Source organism: Anopheles gambiae, chromosome 3 (genome assembly GCF_943734735.2).
Source record: "Anopheles gambiae chromosome 3, idAnoGambNW_F1_1, whole genome shotgun sequence".
Lineage (NCBI taxonomy): Eukaryota > Metazoa > Arthropoda > Insecta > Diptera > Culicidae > Anopheles > Anopheles gambiae.
The window spans coordinates 64,570,878-64,588,823 of record NC_064602.1 but is presented as its reverse complement, the minus strand read 5'-3'; the positions used below and the strand labels follow the sequence as shown (position 1 = coordinate 64,588,823).

At 39.9% G+C, this 17,946-nt stretch overlaps 1 protein-coding gene across 12 annotated transcripts in view; it reads right to left on the bottom strand.

Annotated features, from left to right (window-relative positions):
• LOC3291124 (proteoglycan 4) overlaps nucleotides 1-17,946 on the bottom strand; it is a 122,451-nt gene that overhangs the window by 33,775 nt on the left and 70,730 nt on the right. For all 12 annotated transcript variants that reach the window (XM_061656307.1, XM_061656308.1, XM_061656312.1 and 9 more), the window contains one exon: nucleotides 7,351-7,386. The gene's annotated coding sequence lies outside the window, so the exon portion shown is untranslated. The remainder of the gene's footprint in view (nucleotides 1-7,350; nucleotides 7,387-17,946) is intronic.

Sequence of the window (17,946 nt, the reverse complement as noted above, 5' to 3'; positions counted from 1 at the left end):
TTCTGAAGCGCTTTAATTTCCCGATATCAGCAATAATTTCATTTTAAAAAACAGCTCACGAATAAAACAAGAGTCTTCTTCGTTTATTGCTCTGAAGTTTTTTTTTAATTTTTTTCCAATAATAAAGTCGAACATAATTGTTTACTCCGTATATATATATATATATATATATATATATATATATATATATATATATATATATATATATATATATATATATATATATATATATATATATATATATATATATATATATATATATATATATATATATATATATATATATATATATTTATATATATATATATATTTATTTATTTATATATATATAGGAAAAAAAACCGGCTCCGTCGGCTCCAACGACTACGACGACTACGACGGCTCCGGACGGCTCCGTCGGCTCCGTCGGCTCCGGACGGCTCCGACGGCTCCAACGGCTGCAACGGCTCCGGACGGCTCCGACGGCTCCGGACAGCTCCAACGGCTCCAACGGCTCCGGACGGCTCCGACGGCTCCGGACGGCTCCGACGGCTCCAGACGGATCCAGAAGGCTCCGACGGCTCCGGGTGGAATCGACGGTTTGAATTATTTGGAATCGGAGCCGGAGTAGCAATGATCGGAAGCGGTTCCGAGCCGTGGGTGCGATTCCGGTTACCCATCACTACTAACAGCCCCTTATAATCGTTATGTTTTATTTTTTCTGTTTGAATTGACTATAATTACTTTTATTGAACTTAAAAATATCGATCCATACAATTTTCAACCTATCTTGACACAATATTCATCCTACCGAAGAAAAAAATCATTCACGAGCCTGATCGCGCCCGCTACGAATCGGAATTTATTTACATATTTTTCAGGCTTAAATAATCGCTGAAATACTGAGGCTAGTTTTGCGTGTGGTATTGTATGGGGTGTTTACATGATTTCAGCCGCCAAGTGTCAAACTCCATAAAAAAAAACTAGTATCGCAAAACCCCAATAACGGAAAATTCCACATACTTTGTCAGGTTTTTATGCTATACATGGTAAAAAAATCAAGTTACAATTTTTATGAAACAAAATTTGCAACTATATTCACTACATGTAGCTCGACAGGCTGTATCTCAACAATAAGCTGACTCTTACAGCACCAAACATTTGCGTAAAAGTACCACACTCGATCTCAACAGCCGGCAGACGAAAATTAAATCCAATTAAAAAGAAGCTCAGCTGTGGTCTCTAAGCGGAGTACCGCTGAATTATTCAACTGATAGAATTAACATGCTATTGATTATTAGCATCATATTTATGATAATAGTAAGTTAGTAATGATGATAATGATGATAATAGTAATGTTCATTCTGCATGGTATTATAGTTAATTGTATTTCAATATAATTATTTGTCATAAAAGCTATACAACTGTCTCAAATTAGTTACAGCTTGTCCTAAGGCTACCCTGCAGCTAACAAAAGAATAAAAAAATGTGCGTAAGGTTGTGAAAGATAGTACAAAAACAGCGGCTGAAAACATTGTGTATAAACATGATATAATACTGTTTAATTCCATTAGTATGTGGTATTGAAACCAAAGCAATTTTATGCAAGGTACAATCCACCTCAAATATACACGTGGTCTAAAACATTTCTCTTTCTTTCTATCCTTATCGATCAATTGAATATTGCCTCAGATGCTAGTAATGCGATAAGTCATCATCTATTGTATGCAAAACGCATTTGCATTTCCGGGGTGTTAAAAAGCATCTCTGCCCTTCGTCAACGATCGCGAGTAGCCAAAACGGGCACGTCTGGCCACCAGCAGCTAAATAGCTCGTTCTGTTGAAAGTCCATCAACCTAATCACTTGTCGCTGATCGTGCAGCCCGAGGGAGCGCTCGAATAGAGAAAGGAAGAGACGATGACGAGCGTGAGTGTCCATCGGAGGGTAGGCGTCCTTCCCGTCCTACCACTGCCAACTGGCTCATCTTGTAGTTTTGTTGCAATAAGTGGACATTATGTCATCATAAATCATCGCGAAAGGTTCGGTGCGCTCGGAGGTGGATGAAAATCACTACAGAATATTGGAAGCTGGTGGCGGACCGTATGTCTAAAGCAGTAACCAACCAGCCACCCGGTGCAGACATAAGACAAATGTTACGCACGCTATCTTCGTTTTGTCCATCGTTTAGCGAAATGATGCTGCCAGGCATCATTGCTTTGCTAGCGAGAAGAAGCACTGAAATTTGTATGCAGAAAAATGCATTTCCGTGCGTTTGCTATTGGAAGGGAAAGCTATCAACGAATGTATAGAAAACGCTGCCGCACGAAGCTGTCTGGAAGGCTGAGAACGACACTCTCCATGGAGCAGGCGTCGTCTATGATGCCATCAGTAAAGTGTGCCTGGCAAGTGCATCATCATCCACCGCGAGTAGTGCGGAGGGACTGCGAGGGTAAAGAGTAACTGATTGCATTTGCGACGAGTTGAGTTGGGTTCCTACTGGTGCTGCTGTTGCGATAACTTATCACAAACGGTGTCGGTGCTTCCTAGATATTTTTCGAAGCTTGGTAAGCACAGGAAAGCAGTGCCCTCCCCTACCTCCAAGTATGCAACTAGCAAAGTGGAGCGGGAATGCAGAAAAAAAATGAAACCACCAAACTGTTGTTTTGTAAACTGTATATGAGCGCGCCTAATTCTCCGTGACAACTTTGTCATCCACTCGAGCAAAACCGCCCGGGTGAAAAACGCACGTCAGAAGCACCATCAGCGTCACGTTGGCGTCGTGTTTTCGCTCGGGCGGGAAGGAACTAGTATAGCTTTCGGGACGCTCCGGACGCTCGAGACGGGCAAAACGGCTCTGCGCAAAAGCGTGTGCAGCCAAATTGTGATTACTTTCCAGCACGATGTATGTTGCGAGTGGTTATATGGCGGATGTTACTGTGTACTCTCTCACTTTCCTCTTCCCAAGCCAGAAGGTTATGAGCAAAGTTTTAAATTGAAAATTGTTTACACTAAAATGCAGCCAGCCAGTTAATAACTACTTGCGGGAAAGCAATGATGTTAAATTTTATCAAAATTAAAACGCCCTGCCAACGCTAGCAAAGTGTTTGATGATGGTCAAAACCATCTTATATTGATGGATAAATTTTACACTAATAAAACATCAATTTAAGAGCCAGAGATTTACCTTAAAATATCTAACTAAATAGTTATCTGCTAAAAATTATGTGTTTTCAATTTAAAAATTTGTTTTTAACTTTTGCTACATTTTGCAGTTAAAAATACTGATTTGTTGTCAACTTTAGCTGACTTGTTACGTAAACCAAAAAATCGGTTCATGTAGTATTGTTTTTTTTTACTGAAGATGCTAAAGCATTTAGTTTCTACTTTTGATAAATTGATAAAAACAGTTTCCAACTGTTCAAATTTAATTGCTCAAGAGTAGAACATGTTGAACCAGTTTGAAACAGTAATGTACAACTAAATACAATTATGAACATCTTTTAAAACTTCAATCGATTGAAAAAGCAAAGAAGAACCCATTTTATTTATTTTTCCATTTATTTAATAACCAAAACGTCCACCAAAAAGGCCTACCGAGAGGAGATTACGGTAATAATTTTAATGATAATTACAAATATACCTAAATTTTAAAACATTTAATGTGTTTTACTTGAAAATGCCTTCTAATAATATAACAGTACATGATTATCTACAGTCTCATTTATTAAAAGTATTTATGATTTTATTATTATCAAAACACGGCGAGACCACAATTAAGCGTCTGATCATCTCGTTTTGTGGCGAGTTTTACACATTATGCTTTATGTATATTTCAACTGACTCGGGCTAAAATATAAGCTTTCTAACATGAACCATCGGGCACCTTCGCTGCATTATGCAAGGTGCATTTTCATGGCTCTTAAACGTCTTACATTATGCAATCTACAAAACATTATCCTGTTATCGCACTTTTAACATTTTTCTGATAATTGTATAAGGAACGATGATATTTTTTATTTAATTAAAATTGGTTCTTCTTTCGACATCCAAATGAATAGTGAAATCAAAACAATACATTATTCCAACTGCATCGCAAGTACGATTTTTTATCGGCAGAAACTCGGCCAGTACTAATGGACCGACAATAATCCTTCCAAACACCCCTATACTACCAAATGTGAAAATTTACACCATCATCGATATCGACACGCCCGGGTTTGCCGAATGTTGATATTCAACCCTTTGTCCAGACACATTTACCCAAACATACCGACACCAAACCGCACCGAAATCATATTAACACGAAGCGCTAATCTGTAATTTATTGACCATTGCACGAGCTCGAGGCAATGGTCCTACTTCACCCACACACCCAAATTGGGTGTCAAATTCAATAAATTTCCTTAACTCCACAAACCGATGACAGCAATCTAAACCACCCACCACCATCACTCGCACACACACACACACATACACAAACGCAAGCACTGAATAACAGTTTCCAATTGAAGGCAGATGAAAAAAAGCTAAAATCGAACTAGATAATATACACTGCAAGATCGTAAACAAGTGTCAATTATCTGATTACGAGTTTGGCGGAAAAATTGTACAAAACGTGAGATAAAAGTAAAGCAATCTCTATAAAACAAGTACAGTGCGAAAACGCTCCACACAACAATAACACAGCACACAACAATTTTCCTAGCAATCGTCCAAGTAACCATTACAGAGCGAGATAATGGGAGGAACAAAAAGAAGAAAAAAACCTCTGCAACGATCCTGACGGGCCAGCGAAATTTTGCCAGATTTTCCACCAGCTGTCACGCTGGGCTGGTGGAGAGGTTCAACTAGCCGGTCCCATGAAAGCGTTGTAGACGTAGCAGGCTTTCGGCTAGGCTCCCGCGGTGGTCGCCATGGTGTCTCATTTCATTTGCCAACAACCGGTAACAAACGATGTACACGATGCCATTGCTGGGAGGCTGTACCAAACGAATTGACGCTGCGGCGGGGTTTGCTTTTGTTTGTGTTTTTGTGCAAACTTTAAGAGCTACAGATTATCCTCGAACGCGGGAAATAAAATGAGTTCCTACCGCATTAGCCTTGGTATGTTTGCGCTGGCTTTGTTTCTTTTCTTTTCCTTTCGCTAAAGCTAAACAACAACAGTGCAGTGTTTTTGCCTGGCTTGGTTGATTTGCCACGTCCCCGAGGGTGATGAATTTGACAGCAAAACAACGGGAAAATGCTATGCATATTGTTGGTTCCAAAAATTTTCCCGGTAATTTTGGTGGGTAATTCTAGAACTTGAATTAGGAGTATTTTTTCGCAGAAACTTATTCATTTGAGAATAAAATGTGAGTGATATCAGTGTAAACAATAACTTACAGGATTCATGGTATTCGTTGAAATCAATTATGTTTTCTTACCCCACAAAATCACCTCAACCTTTGATCTTCGGGCCAATCGCGCTTGATGTCAAAATCAAATGTTGAACATAATTATTACCCAGCACGCTCGGTTATCACCAAACACTCCCACCAGCCAATACATCAATTCGAAACTTGAGGTGAAATAATGAGCTTATGGTCTCATTTGGCAATGTGTAATAAATTTCCTGTGCTGGTAGCACAGTTTGATATTTGCCAACAGGGCACAATGCCCCGCTGTGTGGAGCACAGTTGACAGATATACTAATAAGCGTCAATTAAACCAACCAAGGTTGTTGTTCGAACCTTCGGCGCCCAAGGATATGTCTGCAGTCGTTAGTCTAACGCTTTCCACTTTAACACCCACAGAAGGAATCACACTTGCGTGCCGCTTTTGAAAACCAGCAGCCTAACCCTGGTGTGCCTGTGAGTTATCATCTACACTCAGCAACCGGGTCTACTCGGGCTCGTTTGTTGGCGGGCCAGTGAACTCATCGGTAAAGTTCAATGAATTTCAACGACGCTGCCAAGGCAACACCGATCAGAACTTTGATCACAAGAGCTTTTAGCTTCATTGGAAGCTAAAGAGACAGCTGAAGGATGTGCTAAAGCACTTGAGATTGATGTTTATTCCACTTGTGGCATCGTTCAAACTACACGCCATCGACCAGGACCACACGCAGACACATGCAAGAAACTGGCTAGGCGCGGTGGTTTCCGCGGGAACACCCCACACGAGGCTACGTGCTTTGCGTGGCTAGAGAAAAATCGAGCACTATGAGAAATTGAAGAACTCCTGAGCGCTCCGTCACAACCATCACCACGTTCCCTGCCCGATAGGTAAGTGAAGTGATGGAAGAATGTTTTATTTATGAGATATTTACCGAAAATAAACCGCAAGCAATCAAACACGTACCCATCACGCCAGCAGACATCCCCACAGCATAGATTAATCTTTTACTCCTACCCAAAAAAAAGAGAAAATGCTTTCCATAACAGGAACGTTATTCATGAGACTGTGTGGCTGATCATTCTCGGCCCGATTGCTTGATAAAGATGCATTGCGAAAAGCGGGGAGGGCGACGAGCCACCAAACGTGCAACTCGCTCGAAACGTTTGCACCGGCTTTAGCCAAGCAATTAAGGTCACTTATGCAACAGCATCAACATCGTAACCTGCACAAGCGCTTGCAGATGCTTCATCCGACTGAAGATTGGTATTGCCCGGACGGTGTTGCGAAGTAAACAAGACGAGACCGCAAGCGGAGGCCGATGACAACGATTACCCGACCGATCGGGACATACCAGTAAAGTGGTGAATTTATTAGCCACTGCCGATGGGGAGATGGTACCCGTGCAAACACCATCGAATGTGATACGACGCTGATTATGAATGGGTGATTTGGGGGGGTTGATTTGTTGGTTGATTGAAAATGTAATTGAGGCGCTGATTGTTGTGTGCGCCAGACGTCAGCCTGCTGACATCTGTCAAGTGATACCGTTAGACGGTAAAGAGACTTTCAAGTGAAATCAAGTGACTGTAAAAAGTGTTTCAAAATGTGATTCACCATTCAATGAGTGTTAATAAATTAAACATGATAGCATCAATAGAAAAATGTTTTCGATAATCTTGAATCATTCTTTATTCATATGAATTAAGCTATTTTTTTTTTCTTTTCCCCTTTTTCTAAGGTTTACATTTGTAAGCACGAACAGATGAACAAATCATATAAAATGCTTTTCGCTATCGACAATCTGTAACAATGTAGATGAAAAAAACCCCTCATAACCATAAAGTATTTACATGTTGAATATTACACCAATCTTATCATGCTTCCTCGAAGTCCATTGTACAGAAACGTACAACTCCTTTTTTCTCTCTTTTGCCTTTCTCCTTTACCTACGCACAATGTTTTGTGGGCACGCAACAACACCCAACCGTACTTACCCGCGAAAATGTATGCTCTCCAGCGATTAGCTCAACCTGAAACGATAACAGTAAAGATAGGGAAACTTTATTAGCATGGAAAACGAATGCCACCTCTCTGTTGGGCGTGTGCCTTTGCGACATTAAAGCGTACCAGAGGCGTTAGGCTGAATGTTTTGTTGTATTTTTTTTTGCTTTTCGTTCTTTCTCTTTCTCTTGTTTAATTCTTGCCCTGCAATACCAAAGCCCCGACGGGCAGAACAAATATTCATGATCTTTATGACACACCAAGGCACGCGGCTGCTTCCGCTCTTTCTCTCTCTCTCTCTCCCTGCAGAATTGTGGCTGTAGCTTTATTTGTAACTCAAACTCAACCAAACGGTGGTGGGATGCTTTTTTCTTGTCTTCCTTCATCAATTTTCCTCCCTAATCAACTTCACCCAGAACTCGCTTTAGGACGTACCCCAAATTGGAGGAAAGTTACAACCTTCCCTCCTGCCTCATCTAACCAAACCGGACATTACGCTGTGGTGTACCGGTGTTTAATTAGCATTCTTCGAGTTCGCTTCCGGTGCATGGCTCTGTCAGAGCGTCCTTCAACGCACCCGTGGGTCAGTCGTTCTGGCCCCATCGGGTGCTTTGCCCCGGAACTCAAAGGGCGTCTTCGATAAAATGTTTACTGCTTCCGGCCCGAGCAGCGTGGCATGGACGACATGAGCGTGTGATGTGATTATTTCTTCTCTTTTTTTAAGGATCATTTCCTCCCCCAACAACTGCTTGCACTTGTGACGTCCCTGCTAATAATAATACGTCCCGGCTCAAAAGCAACGTATCCGGTCCGAACCCGAACACGAACGGCAAGCGAACGATAACAGGACAGTTTATTGTTCAGGCTCGGAGCGGTATTTTGGGACATTTTATGCCTTTCCGTTACGTACTATTGCCGAGGGGATGGTTGGCGTTGTTTTCTCGCTCAACCACGTCTGCTATTTTCTGACGAACTACATGCAGCTCATTAGCCTTCATTATCGATAGTGCGCAGATAAAGAAGATGAAGAGGGTAAAATGGGGACAAAAGGATAATGGAAAAAATAACGCTCTGAAAGGAAATGATATCAACATGCAGATAAAAAAAAACTGTTGCGTTTAAGAATTGGGAGTGATTCCCTAATTGTTTCATTGGAGACATCGTATGACTTGTGCAAATGCTTGATAATAATGAAGAAGAATTAGCACAACTAACAAACAATAAAATTGTAAAAGATATAAACGAATTTTTATGATACTGAAACTTTATTTTTTAGAAGAATTAACACAACTAACAAACAATAAAATTGTAAAAGATATAAACGAATTTTTATGATACTGAAACTTTATTTCCTGTTTAGATATTATTAAAAAAAAAGATGTTTAGAAACATTTTTTTATTCAGAAAGATTAATTTCGAAGTCGTAGCATTTATTTTATACATGTCACATATTACTTATCAACAATTATTACATGGTTTGAAGGTTTCCCAAGTCACTTCCGAATGTGCACATCATTATTCACAACCAGCAAGATGTGCTTCAACAACTATCACATATTGTATTGACATTACAATACAATTTTAGTCCTTATACATGATTTTCAACACATCACAAAGAACCGTCAAATTTAATCCAACTTGAGACGTGTTCGATCAACGGGTGATGCAATCCGGTTTGAAACCCCGGCGATAAAACGATGACTACAGACCGTTGAAGTGTTGAAAATCATGCTGAAGAAATTAAAATTATCATGATGAAAATGAAACATTAGAGTGATGTAGAATAACTTCTTGCATGCGGTGAAAATCAATGTTTACATTCAAAAGTAAATTGGAAAACCCCGTAATTGTGATGCAAATTGCAACATATGCAAGTTGTTGAAAAACATCTCGAAGCAATGAAAAGTATTGTTGACATTGGAAATTGACTCGGAAAACCCTGTATGATGTACACTACCACAGAATGACACGTCTCAAACTGGATTGTTGTGGACAGCTCTTTGCTATGTGTTGAAAATCATTTAGAAGAACTTTTACATTATTTTGAAGCAAATACAACATTAGACAGTTGTGGAAAAACATCTCGTAAGCAATGGAGAATGCATTTGAAATTGGAAATTGGCTAGCAAAATCTTTAAAGACAAATGTGTATTTGTCATTACAGTTCTTCACGATTTAATAAAAAATGTAGAAACACGGTATTTACTTGAATACTTACATTCAGCTTATTACTTTCGCTATCATTGAATATTTCAGCGAATAATACATTCACATGTTTCGAGTGCTAACTGAAGCAAATAAAAGAAACACGTAGATTTTTCCAAGAATTCCTTGGCAAAGAAATACAGCTGTCGCAAGGCAAAGGAAAGGAATATTGCACGGACAATTGTGGCCAAGCGAGTCGCGTGGACACGCTGGTAGCAAACGTGTTTCCTTTTACAAGTGTCTACAACGCAGTACATTCCCCTACAGATGCTCTCCGGCACCCCGGTGGTCCAAACCGGCGGTCCAAACGAGGAAGATGATGATGATGATGTCTTCCGGTCTGCCGGGTACACCGGAAGCAAACCGCCACATTTCCTACATTCCTCCACTGGCAATGACATTATTTTCCTGCATTGTTGCGTTCTTATCGGGTGCCTCCGGAACCCCGCTACACCGTGCCGTGTGTAAGGCTGTACGAGACGTTCAGTCTTGTTTTTCTTATTTTAGACAGCTTTCTTTTCGTTCATTTTCCCCCCTTGTGTGGACTCGTGTGTGTATGTTTGTGATGTGTCCTAGGCCATACATTAGACGGTACATTCTTTCCAATGCTGCTTCCATTGCCCGTAACAGCCTTAAAACTCATGACATAAAGTACACCGAAAATGGAATTCAATCTTGCTCATCAGTTTTTTCTGCTGAAATTGAAAAAAAATGGCGCTGCAGCTTGGCGTACCAGCGTAGGAGTAGGTTCTTTCTTTCACAAAAAAATCTCATTGCCATACTTGTGCTGCAAGTATGAAAGCGGGCCTGTTTTGTTTTTTACTTTCGGAGAGCGTATGTGTGTGTGGTGTACCTCAATAAAAAAACACTGAAATAACGACTCGAGGACAGTAAGAGCGGTCGCGAGTTGTAGTTTGTTGTGTCGCATGAAATCAGGCTCCTAAGCGCACCCGTCGCACCGGAAACATGTCACCGAGCGTCCGGAACGCTTGACAGCTCTCGTCTGCCAAAGAACACCGTGAACGTCGGGACACATTCGGGACAATTGTTTTTTCTTCGCTCTTTTTCTTCCTCTCTCTCTCTCTCTCTCTCTCTCTCTCTCTCTCTCTCTCTCTCTTGAGCGGAAAGTAATACCACGAAGAACGCGCGACTATTCTTACGGGCAGCGCAATACCGAGCTTTGCTTCTTACGAGCCACCGCACAATGCTTCAATTCATCCGACTTCAGCGTACGCCAGCAATTTTGCCCGCTCGATGAGCACACAATTGGTTCTGCTACATGGTGCGCTCATGGTGAAATCATTGTTTGGGTAAAGTAATTTGTCCCGACATGAGAACGTTTTGTGAGCTGGCAAACCATCGAGCGCCCGGACGGGAAGCAAGTTGCAAGAAAGCGACACACAGGCGTACTGCCCTTCCGAAAATACATAAATCTGTCACAATTGGTACGCTCCATAGAATCGTTTCGGAGGAAGAAAATTACACATCAGCACATCAGCATGATAAATAATAAATTGATTTCCCTTGAAGCGATCAATCTGTGGTTTGACAAGAGTGCACAAAGCGTGGAACAAACGTTCCACTTTGTGCGGAAAATAAATTCTAAATTAATAAGCTGCTCTGTTTGCGTTACGTATTGTACAAATTCTGTCGGCACAATTCGATGGAGTAAAATTGAATCAAAACCCTGCAGATTATTCCTGGTAAGCCTTTTTGGCAACCGCTAATTAACCGAAGCCGTGTTTTAATTAACATATGACGAATGTGATGTAATTAATGCGTCTTGCTAAAGGTAAGAGGAATTCAACAATGAAGGTAATGAAGCGAAAGAAAATCACATGACGTTGATTTTTCCTTGTGGCTTACATTTTAGCAAAAAAAAAGAAACAACAATGCTTCCATATTATAGGTTTACCGAGCGAATGAAATGTTTCCGAATAAGTATCATATTTCTTTTACTGCCAAGCGAACGCAGCTCTGTTATGCAAACGCAAATGCTCGATTTGCTCACTTCACGTGGCTTGATTTTAATTAATCATCAATTAGCAACATCGCAACGGGATCCCTTAGCCTTTTAATGAACCTTCTTGATCAATCTTTGCCATCAAAAGGGAAGAGTTACATCTCCAAAGGAACACTTCTTGCCGCTGTGGATGAGCTGTTTATTTTTCAAACATGGTTTTCTTGTAATCCCTTTTTTGCTTTGATGGCAAATTTGAACTGCTCGTTAATTATCGTACTCTGTTCACTCAACACCATATGGTACGCTGCAAGCATTGGAGTGATATATTTTTAATTAAGAAAAAGTGATTTAAAATAACGAATCCCTGTCGCTGAATCGTTTACTGATGGAGAAGCCTGGTGGTTTTCGTTCGGCTCGAGGTCGTAAGGAACTTTTATTTTAAATAATATACACATTTTGTAGACTATTCTACTTTTAAAAGCAACAAACTTTAACACACGCTTATTGAGAATCTAAATTGTGTCTAAGAAATCAATTACGAGCCAAAAACGTTCGCTCTGGAGCGCTTGGAAAAGATAACATTATTCCTCGTAGTGTGGGTTGGACATGTCAAAATTCTTAATTACCAAGAACCTCTATTCAAATAAAGGATTAAAACTTATGAATGAAAAAAATCACTGCTCACAAATACCTGCAACCTACAAACGGAAAGCAGTGGCACTCTTTGCTTATACATTTTTAATATCGTTTTGCCTAATAAATGAGAAATGTATTCTTTTAAATAAGGTTATTTTATCACCAAAAACATTCATCAAAATCGCGAACGAGGTTTCTACACGCGCAATAAAATAACTCTCACGAGACAAATTGTATAATGTGTAATGAAATTGACTAAAAATTCATATCATGCGGAAATTGATTGAATTTCGAATTTCGATTTCAATCAATATGCAAATGATATTACTACCGCACACCGGTTTTCGTCCCTTGCCACTCTCTCTTTCTCTCACGAAGCAAGGACCAGGCGATGAATGCCACCAAGAATGCAAACACTTTGCGTTGCGTTTCTCCCCACCAGAGCGCAGTGCCGTCCCTATACCCCAGCAACAATGCTACCCTACCCTTCGTGCCAATCAACGCTGAGAGTGTATCACGCAGAGCAATTTCAGCACCACCACGGGAATGTGGCTGCACTTTGCCACGGTTGCCACTTGGTTGTTGCCTTCGCCTCTTCCCCTGTCGGCGGTGTGTTTGGGTTGTGGATGCGTTTTGCGTGCACAGTGGCACACTGCAAACGGTACCGGTGTGTTTGCTCTTTGCGTTTGTAACCCCGTGCAACCAGAGCAGAGTTGCGAACAAACAAACTGCCAGCGCACGGGGTAGCAGTTTGGGATTTATTCCAAACACTTGCACCGAACAGCGTCAATCCGCCGGCAGCCGGTGCTTCCAAAACGAACGATATGATTCGAATCACGTAAATCATCATCTCGTTTGTCACTTACGAATCTCTCACAGCTTTGGGTAGCTTGGCCGGGGCTTTGGAAAAGGAAGCAGGCATCGCATGATTGCATCTTGAAGATGCGGAGCCTTCAAGAACGAACGGAAGCTGTCTAATCTCGGTTAAATGTGCAACCGAGCGTACCGTAGCGCATACTGGCCGGACGAAAGGAGGGTGAGCAGGCATCGAGAAGATGAGCAGTATTGTTGAATGAAGAGATACTGGGATATTAAGGCACCATCAAATGATGTTCACAACACAACCAATGATATGCCATTGCAAATCGGAGTTGTTCTAAGTTATTTTATTCAAAACAGAAAATGTTCGGTATGCAAATAAGGAAAAACATATACTAAATACTCTGAAACATGAGCAAAACACAAGATAGATATTTGGCATGTATATTAAGATGTGAAGAATTTTGTTTTATTTCTTAAAACATACTGTCTAAAAGATAGTAGCCGTTTAATCTGAAAGTTTTTTAAAATATAATAAGTAACCTCTGGCATTTTATGATAATGTTCAAAATTTAAATTGTTATCAACTCTTGCTCGGTAGGTGTGTTTCGAACATATCGAGAAATCCATATCTGGAATTAGCATAAAGCATTAAATTCGCCAATCATTTTTTTTCTTATTAATTGTTTATTTTTACAACAAATAAGCTTTTAAAAATTATTAATCTTGTTTAAGTTTTTATTTGAATTTCAGGACTATCTGCTTGTTATTTTAAAAACAGAAACATCACAAACTATTTCCTTTAATTCTTGCTGTTCTAGATCGGTTAAAGTTTTTTTGTAATATTTATTTAGTTTTTAGAATGAGAATATTTTGATAATGAATAAGCTTTGATACTTGTCCATTGAAATATTGAAAAAAAAACCAACGGCATACCGAAGATGGCAATTTTCAATACCAAATGACTTGAGCGGCACTCGGAAAACTTCCAAACACGTACCAGCCCAACCTTCCGCTGTTCGACACTTCATTAGAAAAACCACAACGAGTGCAAGACCTCGGCATAGAAACTCAAGCCCCAATCGTGCCACTCGTGCCTTTGCAATGCCAAGGTAAATAGCGCACCAGCATCTCTGTACACCATCTTGTGTCGGCGGGGCGAAAGTAAATTGATCCCAGTGCGGTTGCCATTTGCGCGCGGCAAATCCGATGCCTTTCGGTCGAGCGCTGCTGCGATGCGATTTCGATTTCGGTGGCCATCGATAATAATTGGAACATCCGCACGTGAGCGTCTGTACCTTTTCGAGAGGTGCTTGTATGTGGGAGATGATGACGGTGCAGCAACAACAACAACAACAACATTAAGAACAACCGACACCAACAATCAAAGCCGACGGTACCGACATGGAAGCATGGGATGGTGCTTGCGAAAACTGGGTCGTCATATGATTGTTTCATGCGTGTGTGTAACCTTGCTGGTTGGGGAAGTGTGTTATTACAATCTCAACTACAGTGCCGTACCGCATGCGAGCGACGCATCGATTGTCGGTTAGTTTAAAGTAGACGGTCCTTTTTTTGCTCTAGTCTATCATCAATAGCTGTTGATTTGCCAACTCGAGTAAAAGGGCATCCCAACTGTAGCATAATTGTATATGCAGTGATTCATACAGAAGTTCAATGATGCAATTCGAGACACTGTAAAGGAGTACTATAATATGGAAGATTTTTAGTTTCTTTTTTTAAATTCAGTCATTTTGTGTACACGTTTAATCGCCCAAATTAATCAATTAATTATTATTTTTTGTGGCGTTATTAAATTGTAAATAGATTTTAAGCAATATAGTTTTGGATCATCTTCATTAGATGTCGCATTGTGTATGAGCATTAAAATAGTTACGTCTTAGATCAAACGTTCCATGTTTTAAAAATATAAAAAAGATCTGGAAAAATAAAGCTCAAGTTTCTGTCGCCATTATATACTCCCATAGCAATCGCACACAATATTACTCTCGTGGATTACGTCTCGGGTGGTAGCATCGTTCAAAATGAGATCATTTTACAACGATGGATCATCCAGCCGGTCCAGCCTCATCAGCGTTATGGACTCTATCGAAAGTTTCCTTTTTGCCTTCGTTTACTACCGTGCAGTCAAGAATGCATCCATCACGTACTGATGCTGTTAAAACGAAGTCTATAGCATCCTTTCTTCCTGGCAAAATACGTGAGTTGTTTTACAGTGACATACGATGCCATAAATTCTACCCGTCAATATTGATGGCAAACTTCTCTTTTTTAATAAACCCTACCAGCTATCAGTTGCATGAGAAAATGGATTAGCTTTTTATACCCATTCCGATGCTGTTTATCAGAGGTTCCAGAGTGTGCTCTTCTAGAGTGGTTGTTATGCTGCAGTGACTACGTTAGTGTGGAGTTAATTCAATTTGTACTTTATTTGTATATAGCTTTCGAGGAACAACGCCTACAATCATTAAAAATTCTTTAAAAAAATTGACACTGAAATATTTTGGCTCCAAAATCGAAATGCCTTATAATTGAATTCACAATGGGCCGTATTTAGGAGTAGCATGCGCGATTTTTATGTTCCTTTTTTATACTCATACAAGATCCAATGTCAATTATATGATATTTCTTCTTCTAAATCAATTTTAGGACGTGCCATACCAAACGTAGTTGGCAAAAAGTGTCACAAATATCAGAACAAAGTTAGTTGAGGATATGTAATAATAACAATAATAATAATAAAGTTAGATGTCTTAATGTAACATAAAACTTTAAAAAACCCAAAAATATTCTAAAACTAAAACAAGAATCTTTCAATTTAAAAGCAATCGCGCAAATCGAGTATTGCGTACTGTGGCTAATTGCTAAAATGTGGACACCAGAACAAATTGTATACCTTAGCAGTATTTCAATCTTAATCGAAGCTTTATTAATGAATGAGCTGTACACAATAAGAACAACAAAACGTGAAAACTTTCTGCAAGCCTGACAATGACAAAATTAAACACAACGAAGGCGAAATCTTTATAGAGTTTAATTTTTAAAGTATGTAGAAAAAAAAGCCTTCATATACAAGATTCTTATACAATCACTTTTTCCACAATAATTCATTAATGCCTAAGTCAGTAAGCTACTCTCAGAAAACTCTTGAAGAAAAGGGCTTTACCAGTAAACGGTCAATTAACTGTGTTCATAAACATCAACTCCTGAACTACCATCGGCTTCACTGAGGCAGCATCCAAATTAAACATTATATTTTAGTACTATTCTGCTTTAGGGTGTTTTAAAGAACCCCTTCTACAACAACAAGAAGTTTAATTATATGCATATACATTTTCCATAATCTTCGCCATTCTAAGCGGTAGTTTATTATCTTCACCATCTTGACCGTCGTTATTTTTGGGGTGGTGGATTGTTGATAGCAGCTTGGCATCATGAATAAATAAAAGCTCACAACACTTTGCACTCGATCGTCTACAGACCAAAGTTTATCCGTAGAGTGTATTAGGGTTTTGTATTTCTCTCTGTCATTATTTTTTTATAACACCCTAGTTTACAATTATTTTTCAAAGCGTTTCAAGCACAACCCTCACAAAGTCTAAGGTACAAAGCCTACCAAAGTAAATAGAAAAAAATCAAGCAAGTTAGATTTAGAAACCACCATCTACTCTTTAAAAGTACGACCCGTCGACTTTAGTTGCAACCAACTTCCCGAGGCACACACACACACCCTGGCCCTCAGGTATGGAAAGCAAAAATTAAATTAAAACTCATAAAGTGTGCACTAAGCCTCGGGGCAGGATTAAAAGATGCTTCACTGGACGATTCATCCCTTACGGCTCTTGCAGGAGCTCCTGCTGGATTTTACCCTATCCTGCCTCCCTCATTAGCACCTGAGCATGTGTACGTGCACACGTATTTCTTCGTTAAAGTCAGTCATAAATTGCGAAGGGGTTTACCACCCCGATCCTTCTCACGCCTCCTTCTAACGCTGCAAGTAATACGCATCCGAGCAGCGGCAAGGGGAAAGAATGAAAAGTACGAGAGGCGTATTCTCACTTCGCTTACCGACGGCAACATTAATGCGAATATCTGCTAAACCGTTTATAGTGCACGTCCGACCGAAAAGGCAGCGCGGGGAAGAAAATTATAAATTAAACCTTTTTACGCCGTATAAAGCTTACCCATAGCGTTGCTCTCCTACCGCCTGCTAGAATCCAATTATTTGAATCTTAAGCTTTGCTCCGTCCAGGACGTTCTGTTGGGAATTTGATACCAGCAAAAAGGATCACGCGACACCGTTTAACCATTTGATCCGGCCAACCAAAATTAGCTTCCAGGCAAAAGTCAGGATTAGGAGTGTGCGTTTTTTTTTCTCTCTTTGCTACTACAAAGATTTAAATAAGATTACGGCACAACGACGCACGTACCCAAAAACGGTAATGTGATCTTTCAAGAGACACCTTTGCTGTGGTTAATTTGATTAGCTGCATTCACCTTTGGGCAATTCTAAATTAGGATGGCTATTTGAGTGTACATCGTTTGTACCTCTGAGCTCTTTTGTTAGCACTGTTGCTACCATTGAAGTTAAAAGATTCACATAAGCAATCAAATGTCTGTGTTTCAAAGATAATACTCTTCATTCAACGCATGGAATCTATAAAATATCAAGAGCTCTCCATTCACGAAACAAATGAGAGTAAAATCCACAACCAGAAATGTAACGGCTTTGAAGTTTTGCAAGACAACGACAATTTCTAACCATATTGAAGACAACATTTACAAAGCTCGAAAGTGTCAAACAAACTTTGATCTCAGCTAGGATCAAAAGGAAAACCCTCTATCAATACCACTCCTGTATCGCTCATAGTAACCAGGCCGTTCCGAATTATCTCCATAGCGATCTTCATCACCTTATCCCACATCTTTGCGGATTGCTCCTGTA